This window comes from Hyperolius riggenbachi, chromosome 11 (assembly GCF_040937935.1).
Source record: "Hyperolius riggenbachi isolate aHypRig1 chromosome 11, aHypRig1.pri, whole genome shotgun sequence".
In the NCBI taxonomy this organism is placed as follows: Eukaryota; Metazoa; Chordata; class Amphibia; order Anura; family Hyperoliidae; genus Hyperolius; species Hyperolius riggenbachi.
Window position 1 is genome coordinate 221917423 of NC_090656.1, and position 18053 is coordinate 221935475.

General features: G+C 46.6%; 1 protein-coding gene across 3 annotated transcripts in view; it reads left to right on the forward strand.

Moving 5' to 3' along the window:
• The window catches only part of SAAL1 (serum amyloid A like 1), a 227095-nt gene that overhangs the window by 148490 nt on the left and 60552 nt on the right, over window positions 1–18053 (forward strand). Inside the window, exon 1 of one of the 3 annotated variants that reach the window (XM_068260994.1) lies at window positions 12458–12480. The exons of the other annotated variants lie outside the window; for them this stretch is intronic. The gene's annotated coding sequence lies outside the window, so the exon portion shown is untranslated. Of the gene's footprint in view, window positions 1–12457; window positions 12481–18053 lie in introns of those variants that run through there. 3 annotated transcript variants of the gene reach the window in all.

An 18053-nucleotide genomic window follows, 5' to 3' on the forward strand; every position in this document is an offset into this window, starting at 1 on the left:
GACGGCGCGGTACAGGGTGGAGCTGGGAGGGGAGTACGAATGACGGCGCGGTACAGGGTGGAGCTGGGAGGGGAGTACGAATGACAGCGCAGTACAGGATGGAGCTGGGAGGGAAGTAGGAATGACTGCGCAGCACAGAATGGAGCTGGGAGGGGAGTAGGAATGATGGCGCAGTACGAGGGTGGAGCTGGGAGGGGGAGTAGGAATGACAGCGCAGTACAGGATGGAGCTGGGAGGGAAGTAGGAATGACGGCACGGTACAGGATGGAGCTGGGAGGGGAGTACGAATGACGGCGCGGTACAGGGTGGAGCTGGGAGGGGAGTACGAATGACGGCGCGGTACAGGGTGGAGCTGGGAGGGGAGTAAGAATGACGGCGCAGTACAGGGTGGAGCTGGGAGGAGAATAGGAATGACGGCGTAGTACAGGATGGAGCTGAGAGGGGAGTAGGAACGACGGCGCGGCACAGGATGGAGCTGGGAGGGGAGTAGGAATGACGGCGCGGTACAGGATGGAGCTGGGAGGGGAATAGGAATGACGGCGCGGTACAGGATGGAGCTGGGAGGGGAGTAGGAATGATGGCGCGGCACAGGGTGGAGCTGGGAGGGGAGTAGGAATGACGGCGCGGCACAGGATGGAGCTAGTAGGGGGGTAGGAATAACGGCGCGGTACAGGGTGGAGCTGGGAGGGGAGTACGAATGACGGGGCAGTACAGGGTGGAGCTGGGAGAATAGGAATGACGGCGCGGTACAGGATGGAGCTGGGAGGGGACTAAGAATGATGGCGCGGCACAGGGTGGAGCTGGGAGAGGAGTAGGAATGACGGCACAGGATAGAGCTGGGAGGGGAGTAGGAATGATTGCGCGGCACAGGATGGAGCTGGGAGGGGAGTAGGAATGACGGCGCGGTACAGGATGGAGCTGGGAGGGGAGTAGGAATGACGGCGCGGTACAGTGTGGAGCTGGGAAGGGAGTAGGAATGACGGCGCAGTACAGGATGAAAGCTGGGAGGGGAGTAGGAATGACGGCGCGGTACAGGGTGGAGCTGGGAATGGAGTAGGAATGACGGCGCAGTGGATGATGGGGAGGGGAGTAGGAATGACGGCGCGGTACAGTGTGGAGCTGGGAAGGGAGTAGGAATGACGGCGCAGTACAGGATGAAAGCTGGGAGGGGAGTAGGAATGACGGCGCAGTACAGGGTTGAGTTGGGAAGGGAGTAGGAATGACGGCGCGGTACAGGATGGAGCTGGGAGGGGAGTAGGAATGACGGCGCAGCACAGAATGGAGCTGGGAGGGGAGTAGGAATGACGGCGCGGTACAGGGTGGAGCTGGGAAGGGAGTAGGAATAACGGCGCAGCACAGGATGGAGCTGGGAGGGGAGTAGGAATGACGGCGCAGCACAGGATGGAGCTGGGAGGGGAGTAGGAATGACGGCGCAGTACAGGATGGAGCTGGAAGGGGAGTAGGAATGACGGCACAGTACAGGATGGAGCTGGGAGGGGAGTAGGAATGATGGCGCGGTACAGGATGGAGCTGGGAGGGGAGTACGAATGACAGGGCAGTACAGGGTGGAGCTGGGAGGGGAGTAGGAATGATGGCGCAGCACAGGATGGAGCTGGGAGGGGAGTAGGAATGACGGCGCAGCACAGGATGGAGCTGGGAGGGGCGTAGGAATGAAGGCGCAGTACAGGATGGAGCTGGGAGGGGAGTAGGAATGATGGCGCGGTACAGGATGGAGCTGGGAAGGGAGTAGGAATAACGGCGCAGCACAGAATGGAGCTGGGAGGGGAGTAGGAATGACGGCGCGGTACAGGGTGGAGCTCGGAAGGGAGTAGGAATAACGGCGCAGCACAGGATGGAGCTGGAAGGGGAGTAGGAATGACGGCGCAGCACAGAATGGAGCTGGGAGGGGAGTAGGAATGACGGCGCGGTACAGGGTGGAGCTGGGAAGGGAGTAGGAATAACGGCGCAGTACAGGATGGAGCTGGGAGGGGAGTAGGAATGATGGCGCAGCACAGGATGGAGCTGGGAGGGGAGTACGAATGACAGGGCAGTACAGGGTGGAGCTGGGAGGGGAGTAGGAATGATGGCGCAGCACAGGATGGAGCTGGGAAGGGAGTAGGGATGACGGCACAGTACAGGATGGAGCTAGGAGGGGAGTAGGAATGAAGGCGCAGTACAGGATGGAGCTGGGAGGGGAGTAGGAATGATGGCGCGGTACAGGATGGCGCTGGGAGGGGAGTAGGAGTGACGGCGCAGAGGATGATGGGGAGGGGTGAGGAGAGGGGACACTTGTTTTTGATTGAGATAACAAATATTATATTATTTAACATTGGGGGGGGGGGGGGGCATCAGCAGGACAATTTCCAATGGATTTCATGCTGAAATCTATTGGAAATCGATGTGCAGTGTGTGGGCAGGCAATAGATCCCTCTCTGGTCAGATTGGATCAGAGCGGGATATATCTAATGGTCCATCTGATGGCAAATCTATCTAATATATATCTTTCTACTATTGATTGCGAATGAGTTCCTTTCTATATTGAGCATGGTGAAGAGTGGGTTTGAAAGTTCTGCATCCGTCGGACGGACTGCATGGAGCGGCCCAAAGCTAGCAATGGCAACATGCTATGGAGCAATAACCAGTTAAGAATAGTTTTGAGTTGATGCTAATTGTATGCAAATGTATAAAGCTCAGAAATCAACCTTCTGCATTTAATTGGCCAATTTCTATGCTGCATAAAATTTACAACAACACGGAACTGATTAGCAACCCAATCAACCATCTCTAGGGATGTACAGTGATAATCCAGGTTAACAATCAAATCCAGGGAGATATCAATCTACCAAAAATATAATAGTGTACACTGTAGGTTAGGTTGTGAGACTGGAGATGGACGATCACGCTGCTCCTCTTCTTACGATGCATATTTATGTCCCAATCCTTTTCATCTACCGTAGCCATCTTATTCATCTTCACTGCAAGGAAAGTCAGACTTTAATATGGAGTATATCATTTTTGTTCTTTTTTTTTTTATTAAAGCCCACCACACCAAAGTTTTCTTTATTTTTACCCTCTTCTGTTTCCCCTTCCCTAACAATAAGATGGGCCCAAGTGGTGTCCTCCACCCAACTCTTCCCCCATAGCCGCACTACACACACTTTAACCTAGCGGGTTCTCAGTTTCATCAGCAGGGAAGGGGTAGATAGGACACTGTGCTTCAAAGAGTTTAGAAAAGTCACTCCTGCTATCCTCACACCTGCATCTGGATAAATAGGGGCAGCTAGATGGGAAGGTGGCAGCTCCTTTAGCTATTAGAAAACAGGAGAAACTACAGGAAAAATATGGTGCTTAGTTTGCGTTAAAGAGGATCTGTAACCTCAAAAAATCCCCTGGGGGGTACTCACCTCGGGTGGGGGAAGCCTCCGGATCCTAATGAGGCTTCCCACGCCGTCCTCTGTCCCACGGGGGTCTCGCTGCAGCCCTCCGTGCAGCCGTGACGTAATATTTACCTTCCTGGCTCCTGCGCAGGCGCTCTGACGGCTGTCGGCTCCGAACTACACGGAAATACCCGCTTCCGTCGGGTCTGCTCTACTGCGCAGGCGCAAGTTTCATGCGCCTGTGCAGTAGAGCGGACCCGACTGAGATCGGGTATTTCCGTGTAGTTCGGAGAGGAAAGCAGCCACAGCGCCCCTGCTGGAGCCAGCAAAGGTAAATATTAAAATTACAGTCGGGCCTGTCGCCGGCTGTCCGGAGGGCTGCAGCGAGACCCCCGTGGGACAGAGGACGGCATGGGAAGCCTCATTAGGATCCGGAGGCTTCCCCCACCCGAGGTGAGTACCCCCCAGGGGATCTTTTTCATGTTACAGAGTCTCTTTAAGGCACAGCCTGGAATAACTGCTCCAGTATTTCCGCTTCAACCTGTGCACCAATCAAAGGGCAGGGAACGCATTGCCTCGGGTGAGTAAATGGACCATGGCATCATCATAGAGAAGGTTTCACAGCAGCTATCACAGCTGTCCGCTGCTCTTCAGCCTTTGTAAATCAAGACCTCGGCCTTGAATGGACAATTATGCAGAACAGAGGCTAATGACTACTTTTCCTTTAACTGGAAGTTTCCATTAAAGGACACCTGAAGCCAGAGTGATATGGAGGCTGCCATATTTATTTCCTTTTAAGCAATCCTGCTGGTTCTCTGCCTGTAATACTTTTAACCATAGACCCTGAACAACCATGAAGCAGATGTTTCAGGTGTGTGAATCAGACACTACTGCAGCCATAGATCAGTAGGACTGCCAGGCAACTGGTATTGTTTAATCTCTCTGGCCGTAGGATTATTTCCAGATTTTTAGGGTCTTTACTGAATGTTTCAGAGCCAAAAACCAGGGAATAAATCATGCTGCCAGAAAGCCAGCAGCAGCCCCTGCTGTCACTCACCTCCCTGGGCTCCAGCACTGCAATTTTCCCTCCGTCCTCCGGGTGGCGCTGTAACTCTGTAGTGAGATCACTGACGGCAATTGTGTGATTTGTGATTTATAGCCTCCATGGAGAGGAAGTAGAATGGCTGCCTGCATCTGGGTCCCCCGGGGGGTGAGTAAAAACACCTGCTGTGCTCCATTGCTTTGCATTGAGCTCCCGGTGGTTAGCTCGAGCATAGCTCGGGGTTACCTCCAGGGAGGTTAAAAGGAAATAACTATGGCAGCCTCCATATTCTTCTCACTTCAGTTGTCCTTTAACAGAACACAGCATACATTGTTTTCTGTTGTCAGGTTAGGAGAATTATATTAACAATATCCACTCAATGCAAAATGACACTTAGAAAACCCCTAATTTTCTTTCTGACCACATCCATAGATATGTGGAGCCTAGCACTCACAGTGGCCATCTGACTATTTACAGCTTCTACAGCACAGATGGCAGAAGGTCTCTCCATCGCAATGAAGGAGGAGGCTGTCTTCCATCAGGTGCATAGTGACACCTAGTGGCACAGAGGGAGTAACACCATAATGAGAAAATAATCACGTCACTGGCTACTGTTTTATTCCATAGATACCTTTGCATGTAGTCAAGTGGGGGGTTATTAGAAACATGTTCGTGTAATTAAGGCTGGAAATTTGGGCTCAGGGTAAAGCAGAAAAACTGCTCACCCTGCCCCTGCAAAAGTCTCGGCGGCCTTAATTACTATTCCCCCTCCAGGCTGCCATTGACTCTAAAGTAAGACGTAATACGGCTGGCAGCTATTGCTAGCGGACAAATCACCCTGTTTTTATCGTAATTTGGGCACCGAATAATTAGCGGCAGAGCGGCTCACCTTCCTTGCGATTCCATCGGCGCTCAGCAGACATCTCCTCTTCCGCACGGCTTCCCCTAAGGAAGGCTTCTTTTGATCGCATCATCAACAGAAGCCTTCACTAGGGGAAGCCGTGTGGAAGACGAGATGGCTTCTGATCTCCACTGGAATCTCAAGGAAGGTGAGCCGCTCTGCCACTAATTATTCTTACACGGGGAGCGGAGACATCTGGGGTGCAGGAGGACCGCATTTGGGGGGCTGGGGGGGACACAGACACACACACAGGAGGGGACACGGGGACTGGAAGACCACACGGGGGCTGGAAGAGGACACAGGGACACACACAGGAGGACCACACAAGGGGGCAGGAGGACCTCACTTGGAGGGCTGGAGGGGACACAGGGGGACTGGAAGACCACACAGGGGGGATGGAGAGGACACAGGGACATACACATAGGAGGACCACACAGGGGGCAGGAGGACTGAACCAAGAGGCGGGAGGGGAGACACACACGAGGACAGGAGTGGACACAGGGATACACATATGAGGACAGTATGGCACACGGGGGGGCAGGAGGACCGCACAGCAGGACAGGAAGACCACATAGGGACACACACAGGAGGACAGGACGGGACACATGGTGGACAGAAGGCAGAAGGGGACACAGGAGAACAATGAGGGAGAACATCTACAAGACACTCCTAGAACATGGACGCACCAGGTTTAGTATATATATATCATTTTTTTCCCTGGTTTTTGCCTTCTAAACCTGGGTGCGTCTTATATTCTGGAGCGTCTTATATTCCGAAAAATATGTTGTCTGTTTTTTCCTTCCACCAAAACTCACAGGTTTTCTTCATGTCATTGTATGCCTCTGTCCATTTTTTATCTTTTGGTTTATTTTAATAGCTAATTGATTCATTTTTTTTCTTTAACAATCTATTGCATGATCATTTGTCATGAGTATTATAGGACATTGGTATATTTAAAAGAGATTTTTATGCTATTACCTTTCATATGCTGGTTTTCTTCCCTGTTTTCCTCTTCGCGAAGAACCATTCTTTCCAAATTTATTAGCGCCTCCTTTCTGGAATCTGCCACCACCTCCTTTCTGAAATCCGCCACCACCACCTCCTCCAAGAATACCTCCAAGACCACCACCACTACCACCTCCTCCAAGAATACCTCCAAGACCACCACCACTACCACCTCCTCCAAGAATACCTCCAAGACCACCACTACCACCTCCTCCAAGAATACCTCCAAGACCACCTTTACCACCTCCTCCAAGAATACCTCCAAGACCACCACCACCTCCTCCAAGAATACCTCCAAGACCACCACCTTTTTTTGAACCACCACTACCACCTCCTCCAAGAATACCTCCAAGACCACCTCCAAGACCGCCAAGCAAATTTCCCAGCTGCTTTAGCCCACCACCACCTAATAGGCCAGAAAGTCCACCTTGCTGCCCTCCCCCGCCCAACATCTGCCCGAGTCCTCCTAGAAGGTTTTGAAGGCCACCCATAGATCCTTGGTTTTGCATCTCTCCCCCTTGTGAGCCGGAAGCCTGGGAAAGTCCTCCAAACAGGTTCTTCAGGCCTCCTCGTAACACAGGGTTTTTGTTACCATTCCCAGAACCTTGTGACAGTCCAGATAACTTATGCATTAGTTCATTCATTGTAAGGCCCATTTTTTGGGCTATCATCATTAGCTGGCTTTCCACTTGTTCTTCTGTCAAACCTAGCTTCGAGGCAAAGCCTTTCATAAGATTTAAAAGTTCTCTTTGGGAAGGCTCCAGATCTCCAAGTCCTCCTTGGGGTTCATCACCACCAGGGCGCATCGTGTCATCTCCTCCTAAGAAACCATATTACAGATGAGCCATTTAGTTTTCTTTGGTAATGCTCTTGTTTATGTGAAAAGCCTGGTATCATTTTTTATTAGATAATACATTTTTGAGGCTCTGATTTGATGGTCACAATCTTATGCTTAAGCAATACTAGTGGTTGGAGGAGCCATAAAAAAATAATTAAAAACAGTTTGACCATTTAACTCAAACTGGATGTACATACGCGTCCAGTTTGAGCTACGGTTACTCAATCAGAAAATACAGGTGTGTCCTGTCAATCAGTGGTTGGTGGGTGCGTGCGTGGGGTTCTGCCACATGTTCACAGCGGGACTTACACGTGGGTAATTGGTAAATGGGAACATGTTTTCCCATAGCCAATCAAAGTGCCCATGTATGAATAAACATGACTCCAATCAGGAACCCATGTTTATTTATAAAAAAGAAAGTAAACAATTATCATTAAAAAAAGGTAATTAAACACACTATCCTGGTAACAGGATAGTATGTACCACCATCTTGTGGCCAAAATTAAATAAATACATTTAAAAAAAAAGAAATTTACTGTAGTTAATCGCTTCTTCTAACCACCCCTCCCCCATAGTTACCAAAATAAAAACACTTGTAAAAAAAATAAAGTGAGAGCATTTTGTTTTTTAAACCACATAGTTAGTTACCTTAAAGACTCAGCTCTTTTAATATGTATGTTATGAGGGTATATTACTGTTATTTTTGCAAATAAGGGTTTGTAATTATTGATAACAGTGGGAACAATGAGAAAACAAAAACATAATGCAGGTTTATTTTCAAAATTATATATTGTCGCCATACATTATGCTAGGAGCATAATTTAAATGTTGTGATAGCCAGCACAAATGGGCAAATAAAATGTGTGCATGTTATCTACAGTAGCTTTGTTTATTGTAAAAATATATAGGGGATATCATTTGAGAAATAGTGTGTTTTTTCCTTTTTTCTCCTTATAAAATGCATAGAAAATAATTACTGAAAACAAAAATAATACACAAATAGCCTAATTTGTTTTGAAAAAAAGTGATAAAGATCATTTAGGTGTGATAAGTAGTGATAAAGTTATTTATGAATGAATGGAAGGAGCACTAAAATGTGAAAAAAGTAGTTAAAAAGAGAGGTATGTTTGGCTTACTTCTTGATGAAAGTCTCAAAGTGATTCCATGTTCTTTAAAAAGTTAATTGCACACAGGAGGTTTTCGACAACAAGTTTTGCGGTTTTTCCCACTTCCTCAGGTCAAATAGCAACCACAAAAATGTGCATAACAGCAAACATTATTCTTATATAAAAACAAAGAAATACATGTACTCTTAGTGCAGAATATTCAATTTTATAGCCAGAATAATCTCCAATAAATCAAAAAATCTGGAAGAGCAAATTTATTTTTTTGTTTTTAATCATGAATTATGTTTGCTGTGAGGTACAATTTTGCTGTTGCTATTTGACCCGAGGAAGCAGAAATGTGTTGTCCAAAACCTACTGTGTAATAAAGTTTTTAAAGAATATCGAGTCCCTTGGACTACTTTGAAACCTTCAGGAAAGGTAAGCCAACCATACCTCTCCTTTTAAAATTACAGTAGAATCCCTTTCTAGTAAACTCCAAGGGACCTGACCAAGTAGTTTACTATATCATAATTGGTCATACATTGTATAGTCATACAGGCACAGGGTTGGGAACTGAGTTTACTATAGCCAGAAGTTAACTATAACGAGAGTCTACGGTTTTATACACCTCTGTTGAGAGGTTGTAGTTTTAGCATTTCTTGTTTTTTCGGAATCTACCACAAAATACCAGAAGAGCGGCCCTTTGCGGCTCCTTACATACCCAGTTGGGGGCAGGAAATCCTCCAGAAGCCTTATTGGTTGTTCTCGTACTCCTGCAACTATACGAAAAGCCGCATTTGGGGCGCCTCTTGCTTGAGACGCCCCAAATGCAGCTTTTCGTATAGAGCGACACTTTATTTGACCTGAGGAAGTGGGCTGGATCCCACAAAACGCGTTGCCTGTGCTTATTACTATTAAACTGTTCTATCTATAGTGAGTTGTCATCCATGAGATAAGCCACCTCATCTTCCAAAATTTTAGTTTTTTTAAATTGTTTTATATACCCACTTGGCGCCTCTTTACCTCCTGCTGTACCTTACTCCCCCCCCCCCCCCCCCCCCCCGCTTTTCAGTGAGGGGAGTTTCACACACCTAACCCAAGGTGGAATTCCACCACGTCACAGGGATTAGAGTGTATGAGACTTTTCAAGAGAGCGACCGCCTCCAGGATTGCTATTATACCTGAGTGTAGTCAGGTTTAAGACAATCCACCTGCTTGAAGTGGACGGTTGCCCCTTATGCAACCCACCTTTGTGGGTATTCCTTTGTCGAACACCTTTTTGCCATACATTCATCTACCTGTGACGTACTGCATCATTTGGGCTCTGATTGTCTTTGTGTTTTTTCCCCAGTATTCCATAACTGCCAGAAAATCCTCCGAAAGCCTTAGGCCGGGTTTCCACTGCTGCGAATCCAGGCCGATTCCCCGCCCACGAATTCGGATGGATTTCAGCAGCCTATAGAAGTCTATGAGAGCCATCCGAATTCGTGGCCGAGGAAAAATCTGAGGCCCTGCAGCATAATTTTGTGCGTAGCTGTCCGAATCCCATAGCCGTGCTTGGCACGGCTAGAGGGATTCGGCTGCGAGAGGCAACAGCTGTGCTGGCATCGCGTCTCGCAAGACGCATGCCGCCGCACATATGGAAACCTAGCCTTATTGAAGGTTGCACAATTGCTGCAACCTGAAATTTGTTAGTTGATCTCTTATTTCTTACAAATTTTGATTTTTTTTTTTACTTCTTGCATTACTGACTCTTGTTTTTTTTTTTTTTCTCCTCTGTGTTGTTTTCTCGGTCCACAAATTCCCTTTTGCCCACCACCCTCCACCACAATTCTTTGGCCTACCACTCTCCAGTTGTGACAATTGTGCCTGTCAAGATATCTGGTATATTGGTCAAGTGAACAATCAATTCTTGTAGGTCCTAGGTTCTCAACGTGTGGTACGCGTACCCCAGGGGGTACTTCTGATGGTTCCATGTGGTACTCAGGCTTGATATACTTAACCAAAAATAACAAATGTAGAGTTTTAGAAAATGATAAATCTTATTTAAACAACACCAAATTAGTATTTTAGCTAATTAAAATCAATAGTAAATGCTTGGAAATCATTTAGAACCAATTATCATTTACTACAATTAAATACATATTTGTCAAGGAGTACTTGTGATAATGTTTACTATGCTATTACTATTTACTGGTGAGTACACTTTACAACTGAGGGGTTTTACCCATTCAGCCTCCGAGCAATTTTCACCTTTCAGCTCTCCTCCCATTCATTTGGCAATAACTTTATCTCTACTTATCACAATGAAATTAACTTTATCTTGTTGTTTTTTTTGTCACTAATTAGGCTTTCTTTGTGTGGTACATTATGCCCTTAATTATTTTATTCTAAATGTTCTTTAACCTCCCTGGCGGTAAGCCACGCAGGAGGATTTCTCAGGCCCTGCTGGGCCGATTTGCATAATTATTTTTTTGGTACACGCAGCTAGCACTTTGCTAGCTGCGTGTACTTCCCGATGGCTGCCGCTCCGCGACGATTCGCCGCTACCCGCCGCGCCACCCTCCCCCAGACCCCATGCGCTGCCTGGCCAATCAGTGTCAGGCAGCACTGAGGGGTGGATCGGGACTCCCTTTGACTCCCTAGCTACATGATTTAAAAAATATATATATATATAGTGCTGCACTGCCCCCTGGCGGTTTTAATTGACCACCAGGGAGGTTAATTGGAAAATAAGAAAAAAAATCCTTATTTTTCAGTTTTCAGCCATTATAGTTTTTAAATAACGCATTCTACCATCATTGAAATCCACGTAATTTATTTGCCGATTTGTACCGGTTCTTACACCGTTTATATGTCCCTATCACAATGTCTGGCGCCAATATTTTATTTGGAAATAAAGATGCATTTTTTTCTTTCAGTTTTGCGTTCATCGTTAACCACTTTCGCCTCCTGGACGTACTAGCTACATCCAGGAGCCCATGTGCACGTCCGCGCGCTCCCGGCTGCGGATCGTTAGCCCAGGAATCAATGAATCGGGCTATGGTGCCCGATCACTGATTCCTCTCCCCCGCAGAAAAAGCGACAGCTTCTATCGCAAGCTTCGCTTTTTCTGGCTCTTGAGTCCCTCTAAGCGTTTATGTTACGCTTAGAGTGACGTCATGTAAACAAACTCATGAGTCAAAAGTAAAACTACAACTAAATGTAAAACAAATTTAAGGCCCCGTTCAGACTGCAGAACGCAGACCGCAACGCATGCGGACCGCAACGCGTACGAACGCACGCCATCTGCGTTCGTATGCGTTGCGTGGCTGATCCCATCACTGAAAAGTGAATGGGACAGCCATGCGTTTTTACAAAAAATGCGTGCAGCATGCGTTTCCGGACCGCACAGGTCCGGAACGCATGCAGTGTGAACATCAGACATTGCACTCTATGCAATGTCTGATGTCGTGCGTGTCGGCCACCTGCCCGCGTTTCCAAAACGCGGCTGGAAACGCGTGCAGTGTGAACGGGGCCTTAATCGACACATCTTTACAGAAAAAAAATACTGTTTACATCCCACTCTCCCAAAAATACCCAAATAAAATGTTTAATCGATCAAAAGACATCTCTCTGTGATTGAATGTGATAAGACACATATGTTGGCTGCCCATACACCGCAAGCCTTATTCCTGATCATTTCAGTATGAAATATTTCGGGAATCGGCCTTGTGACACCACCTCATCCCCCGTTTCCTGCTCCCCCCCCCCCCCCCCCCCACCCACCCAAAAAAAATTGCCCAACTCCCCCCCAAAAATTGCAAAATTGTCAAATATATGGCAAGAAGAACTGTAACCAAGGATTGAACTTCATCCCAGTCAGTAGCTGATACTCCCTTTTCCCACGAGCAATCTTTACCTTTTCTCTAACAGATCATCAGGGGAGTCTGTCTTGCTGATATTGTGGTGAAACCCCTCCCACCATGGCCCTGACAACACACTGTGGAAGCCTTGTTGCATTGTGGGAAATAATGGCTGTTTCCAACTGCCCAGCAACCAGTATCTCCCTATGTGCATATGTATATGTAACGATCGGTGTCAGCACGCAGAGAGAATCTGATTATTGGTGATCTGCAGTATCACCAAGAATGCAGATATATACCTGATTATTGATGATCTGCAGAATCACCGATAATGCAGATATATTGCTAACCTCTGGACACCTGTAGGTATGTGAGTGTTTGGTGTAACAGTGGTACTTTGAGTAATGCACCTGCTGAGCAGGTGATAATAGACAGTAAGGAGACACTGCTCTGAGAGCACAGGAACCTTCCAGCAGCCTGAGACTCCTCAAGGGGTGGAGTCAGGCTGAAGATAGGGAAGGCCAGAGAGTGAGTGACACCTGAAGGTGGATGTCACTATCTGGTCTGGAGACTATCTCTTAACAGGAGAGATAGCTCTCGAGGTCGGGCTCGCCTGGTCGGCAACACACTGACAGATAAAGTACAAAGACAGAAGACTGATTCGGTATCCAAGGCAAGCAGGGTCTGGCAACGGAATATCAGATATGCGAGGTACCGAATCAGAGATCAGAGGGATAGTCAGGATAGTCAGGAAAGCAGTAAGTCATAACAGATATCAAACAATGCCTAGTCTGGGTGCGAGGTCCATGGTCTCAGCACCCTGGAACTAGTCTGAAGTATAACACAAATGATAGTACAGTTCCCTAATCTGGGTGCGAGGTCCGTGGTCTCAGCACCCTGGAACTAGTCTGAAGTATAAACAGAATAACAATTCAAATAATCTGGCTAAGTGTGAATTCTAAGGTCCACCTGGTTCAAACACACTGAGGATCTGACTAGGTCTGAGTGCTTCCACGTAGTGATCGCAACGGCAGACAACTTGCAAGGTACCAGCAGGAACTATATATGGAGTAGTGCTGACCAGCACCACCCCTAATTGCTCAACCAATAGTATCCTGCTCTGGAGTCAGCTGACTCTTCCTGCTTAGTATAATAATTCTGCCTCTCAGCGCGCGCGCGCGCGTGTATTTCTAAGCCTATGTGCACTAACAGAATGTGCAAACCGCCGCGCTGGACGCGGAACCAGCCGCCTTACTGTTGTTGCATGCGGCGGCTTTTCCGCGTTCTACCCTGCCACCAGACACACGCTTCCGCGTGCACACCGCCGCGCTGGACGCGGAACCAGCCGCCTTACTGTTGGTGCATGCGGCGGTTTTTCCGCGTTCTGCCCTGTCACCAGACACACGCTTCCGCGTGCAAACCGCTGCACTGGACACGGAGTCAGCCGCCTCCTTAGTAGCACATGCGGTGGCTTTTCCGCGATCTTACAGTATATCTATTTAAAAAAAAAACAACTTTTTAGCCTCTCGCATTGTTAGGGGGTGTGGTTATAGATAATGGCAGTTGGTGCTGTCTAGTTTTTTCTTGTCTGCCTGCAGTAAAGATGATGACCTCCAGGCTGCTTGTGGATCAAATGTGAACAATTACATGGCAAATATCAATAATTTATTGATTTCTCTTCTATTTTTTAACTTCTCACTTTGTATAAAGTTCTTTCTTTCCCCTTTTCGTTAAAGTCCCTCTTTAAAGAGACACTGAAGCGAAAAACATGGCATTCGACCTAAAAATAATCGAAATGCGCTCGGAAATGCTCGGAAATAATTGAATCGACGCGCATCGAACGTGGAAACGCAACGTGTGTATCCAGCATGAAGAACAAGCGACACCCATGCTAACCTAGTAATAAAAAACACATATAAGTAGATAAATACTACTTCTACTTACATAACAGATGTATTGTGCTATCCACGTAATGATTCCTGTGAATTTTATAAAGGAAAAGCAGAAAATCCTATTCTAGGCAGTGGCCATCTTGCCAAGCTAATGCTGACATCATATCCTCCCTGACTCTTGCCCCCCCCCCCCCCCCCTTCTCTTGCTCATTGTGTATTCATTAGCTGCCCTCCTCCCAGAGTCTTTTTTTTATTTACACATCCAATCACTGAGTCACCTCAGCCTTGCTTGTAAACAGAAGTGATCAGCTAGGCAGGGAAATAAATGGAAGAGGAGGAATATATTATAGATAAAAAGAACTCCCAGCATTCAACTTTTTGGCACTGTTTGGCACTAAGGCCTGTGCTCCTAAAGTACGTGATAACTCCAAACCATAACAGCAGAAAAAGTTTTGAATGCAGGATTAGCATCTTTATCACTTAATACAGTCAGACCAGTTGCTGTTGAAATTTGATTTTTATGGTGACAATACCGCTTTAAGGCCTGTTTAGCGTTTGTTCTTGATGCAGATCTTACCTTCGTCTTCTTGATGTTGGTATTCTTGGTCGTAGTGTCGGTTGTAGCGTTGGTTTTCAGCAGGATGTAGAATCATGCTCAGTATCAAAGTACAGAATACAGCCTTCATCTTAAACTGCTGACAGGAAGTTCGTCTGAATAGTTCAAAACAATTAATTTTAATGCAGAAAATATATCTTGATTGAGTTTATTGCACAAAGTAGGGCAACGGGTTTCACTGGCATTTCCTGCTTAAAGTGACACTGAAGCACAAAAAAAAAAAATCTTATGATATAATGAATTGCATGTGTAGTGCGGATAATTAATAGAACATTAGTAGCAAAGAAAAGAGTCTCATTTTTGTTTTCGGTTATATTGCTTTTTTTATTTTTTATAACATTGTATCATTCTGTCATATTTGCATTTTTCAAACTACACTCTGCATTTTAAACTATAAAACAGAGCAGAGCTAATGGCCTTTGAACTGTGCTGCGGTAAAATTTTATCTGAAGTCTTTCACTGTTTCTTTGCTGCATAAGTACTTCAGAAAATAGGACTGTCTCCGACCCAACTTGGGTCGGAGAGCTCAGAGAAGCTCTTTTGCATAGATAACAATTGATGTTTCTTAACCCTTCCTGTACTGTTGTAACGATTGTTTAATATCTCCGTGGTCAGCGCACAAGACACTGCGGAAATCCTCCACAAACGCCTGAATAACAGAACCCAGCTGTGGTGCAATACACCTGTAGAGGGGAATTCCCACCAGCAGATGGAGCTGTGGAGTGCAAAGGAATAAACCGTCGGCGCTGCCACAGACGCCAGATAGGAATTGTACGAGGGAAGCAATACAGGGCAAGATTGCCCCTGGTGAAAGAGAGTGAGCGCAGAGACACAATGTATGTATGTCCACCAATCTAGTCGCCACCCGGCGACGGCAAACATGCAACAGAAAGACCAAGAAGGAAAGTAATCGCAAGAGATGGCGATCGCTAACAGCGACACAAGACTGAGCAAAGACAGAGCATAGACGTAGTAGGAAAGACACAGCAAACAATAATAATCAGAACGCCAAAGAAAATAACAAACGCGCTATTTAAACGCGGTCACCGTGCGAAAAGCACAACAGCGACAAAACACGTTAAGGGCGTGGTCTCCGCACGAGAAGCGCAACAGAGGCAAAACACGCCAACTCTAACTAACAAATTAACCCAGAAGCACAAACAAACAAATAACAGAAACGCTTGCTAATCGGTTGCCTTACCTCAGGCAACAGCAAGCGTTTACTCCAGACAAACAGACAACAGGAACAAGTCAAATAGGATCCACTGCTGTTCCGCAAGAGCGAGTGCGATCCATACACAGGAACAGGACTGAAAGAATCCACTGCTGTTCCGCAAGAGCGAGTGCGATCCGTACACAGGAACAGGACTGAAAGATTCCACTGCTGTTCCGCAAGAGCGAGTGCGATCCGTACACAGGAACAGGACTGAAAGAATCCACTGCTCTTCCGCAAGAGTGAGTGCGATCCGTACACAGGAACAGGACTGAAAGAATCCACTGCTCTTCCGCAAGAGCGAGTGCGATCCGTACACAGGAACAGGACTGAAAGAATCCACTGCTGTTCCGCAAGAGCGAGTGCGATCCGTACACAGGAACAGGACTGAAAGAATCCACTGCTCTTCCGCAAGAGCGAGTGCGATCCGTACACAGGAACAGGACTGAAAGAATCCACTGCTGTTCCGCAAGAGCGAGTGCGATCCGTACACAGGAACAGGACTGAAAGAATCCACTGCTCTTCCGCAAGAGCGAGTGCGATCCGTACACAGGAACAGGACTGAAAGAATCCACTGCTCTTCCGCAAGAGCGAGTGCGATCCGTACAACAAGACAGACAGGAGTAACCAGCAGCAACCGCAGCTGAGGTTAAACTTTAAGACTAAATACAGAGAGATCCACCGCCTCTAACGCTAGGGTGCGAGCTAAACATACAGTGCGATTTCCTGTCGGCCGCCGCTGGCGACAGAACAATCACAACGGAAAGACAGAACGACTCACAATCGCCAACCGCTGGCGACAGCACAATCGCAAGGACAAGACAGAATAGGCAGCACAAATAATAACACAAAGCTGACTGCACTAAGTAGGAGTGCAAGGCGCACTTCCAAAGGGTATCTACTCTAAGCTAGCAAAAATAGCCAACAATGAGCAGAGGGCTGAGACTCCAGGCAAGTTGGCAGGAACAAACCATCATGACCAGCAGGAAATTCTGGGAGGAAATGGCATTTATACTGCAAACCATCAAAGGAAGCAGCTAAGCAATTTGCATGACAAGTGGATGCAAATTCCTCACCAGCAGAGCAACTCTAAAACTTGTAGAGTGAAGACAGGTCTCTTTTCCAGAGACCTGCAGCACTCAGACCTAAAAAATGGTCAAAAGCTGTCTGCCTGTGCAGACAGCAGAGCAGATCATTACAACTGGAAACAATTTGAGACTCATATCTGTGCTGCTAATGTTCTATTTCTTAGCTGTACTACACATACAAATCATTATATCATAAGTTTATTTTCACTTCAGATTCCCTTTAAACTGGCCAATAAAACCACAAAAAAGTGCCTTTTTGGCCAGTGAAAGCAAGACTTGCACCTCAAGTCTTGCTTTCACTAGTCAAAAGCACCTTTTTGTTTTACAGTGTTTTTTGATTTTTTTACATTTGTATGTAGAACAGAGGCGCAAGCAGGATAAAAGTCAATAACATTTTTAAAAATTGCTTGGAGGAAGTGGTGGACTTGCCTCTGGTGGAGGGGAGTGCTACCCCCTTTCTTGTTTCTTTACTACAGAGAGCGACTTCTTAATCCTGAGTGAGGACAGGTCTAATCTCCTCACCTGCCTATTGAGTGGTTGCCTGAATGATAACCCATGTTTGTGAGTATAAATTCTCTCACTAAACCATTTACCAATTGTCCTTAACATACTACACCATATTGGGCTCTTGGTTTTTTCTATTTTATTTGATTATTTACAGTTAACCAAGCAGCATTTTTAGCCCCCCAGGGCATCTCACAATAGCACATTTAATATGCATGCCAACAATGTGGCCCCTTAGTAAAAAAAAAAAAAAAATCACCTCTTCTTTTTACATTTAAAAGTTTTCCAGAGGGTTTTATTAGCCTACTTCCAAGGCCTGCCCGACCTCAGAAGCTTTAGGCTGATGAGGACTGATGTACTTATTTTATTGCACACATTAGCAAGAGAAAACAAAAACATTTCTGTGGGGGAGGGGGGAGTAGCTAAAACACTGTGCTTAAAAGAGTTCACAGAAGTCACAGATGCTATCTTCACACCTTCTCCTGGATAAATAATGGGCAGCTAGAAGGGAAGGGGGGAACATGGCGGTTCCTATAGCTTTTAGAAATCAGGAAAAAAAAGTGATGCTTGGTTCCCTTTATTTCACCTCTTCCGGGCGGCCATAGTTGAAACCTTTGCCCTGTTTG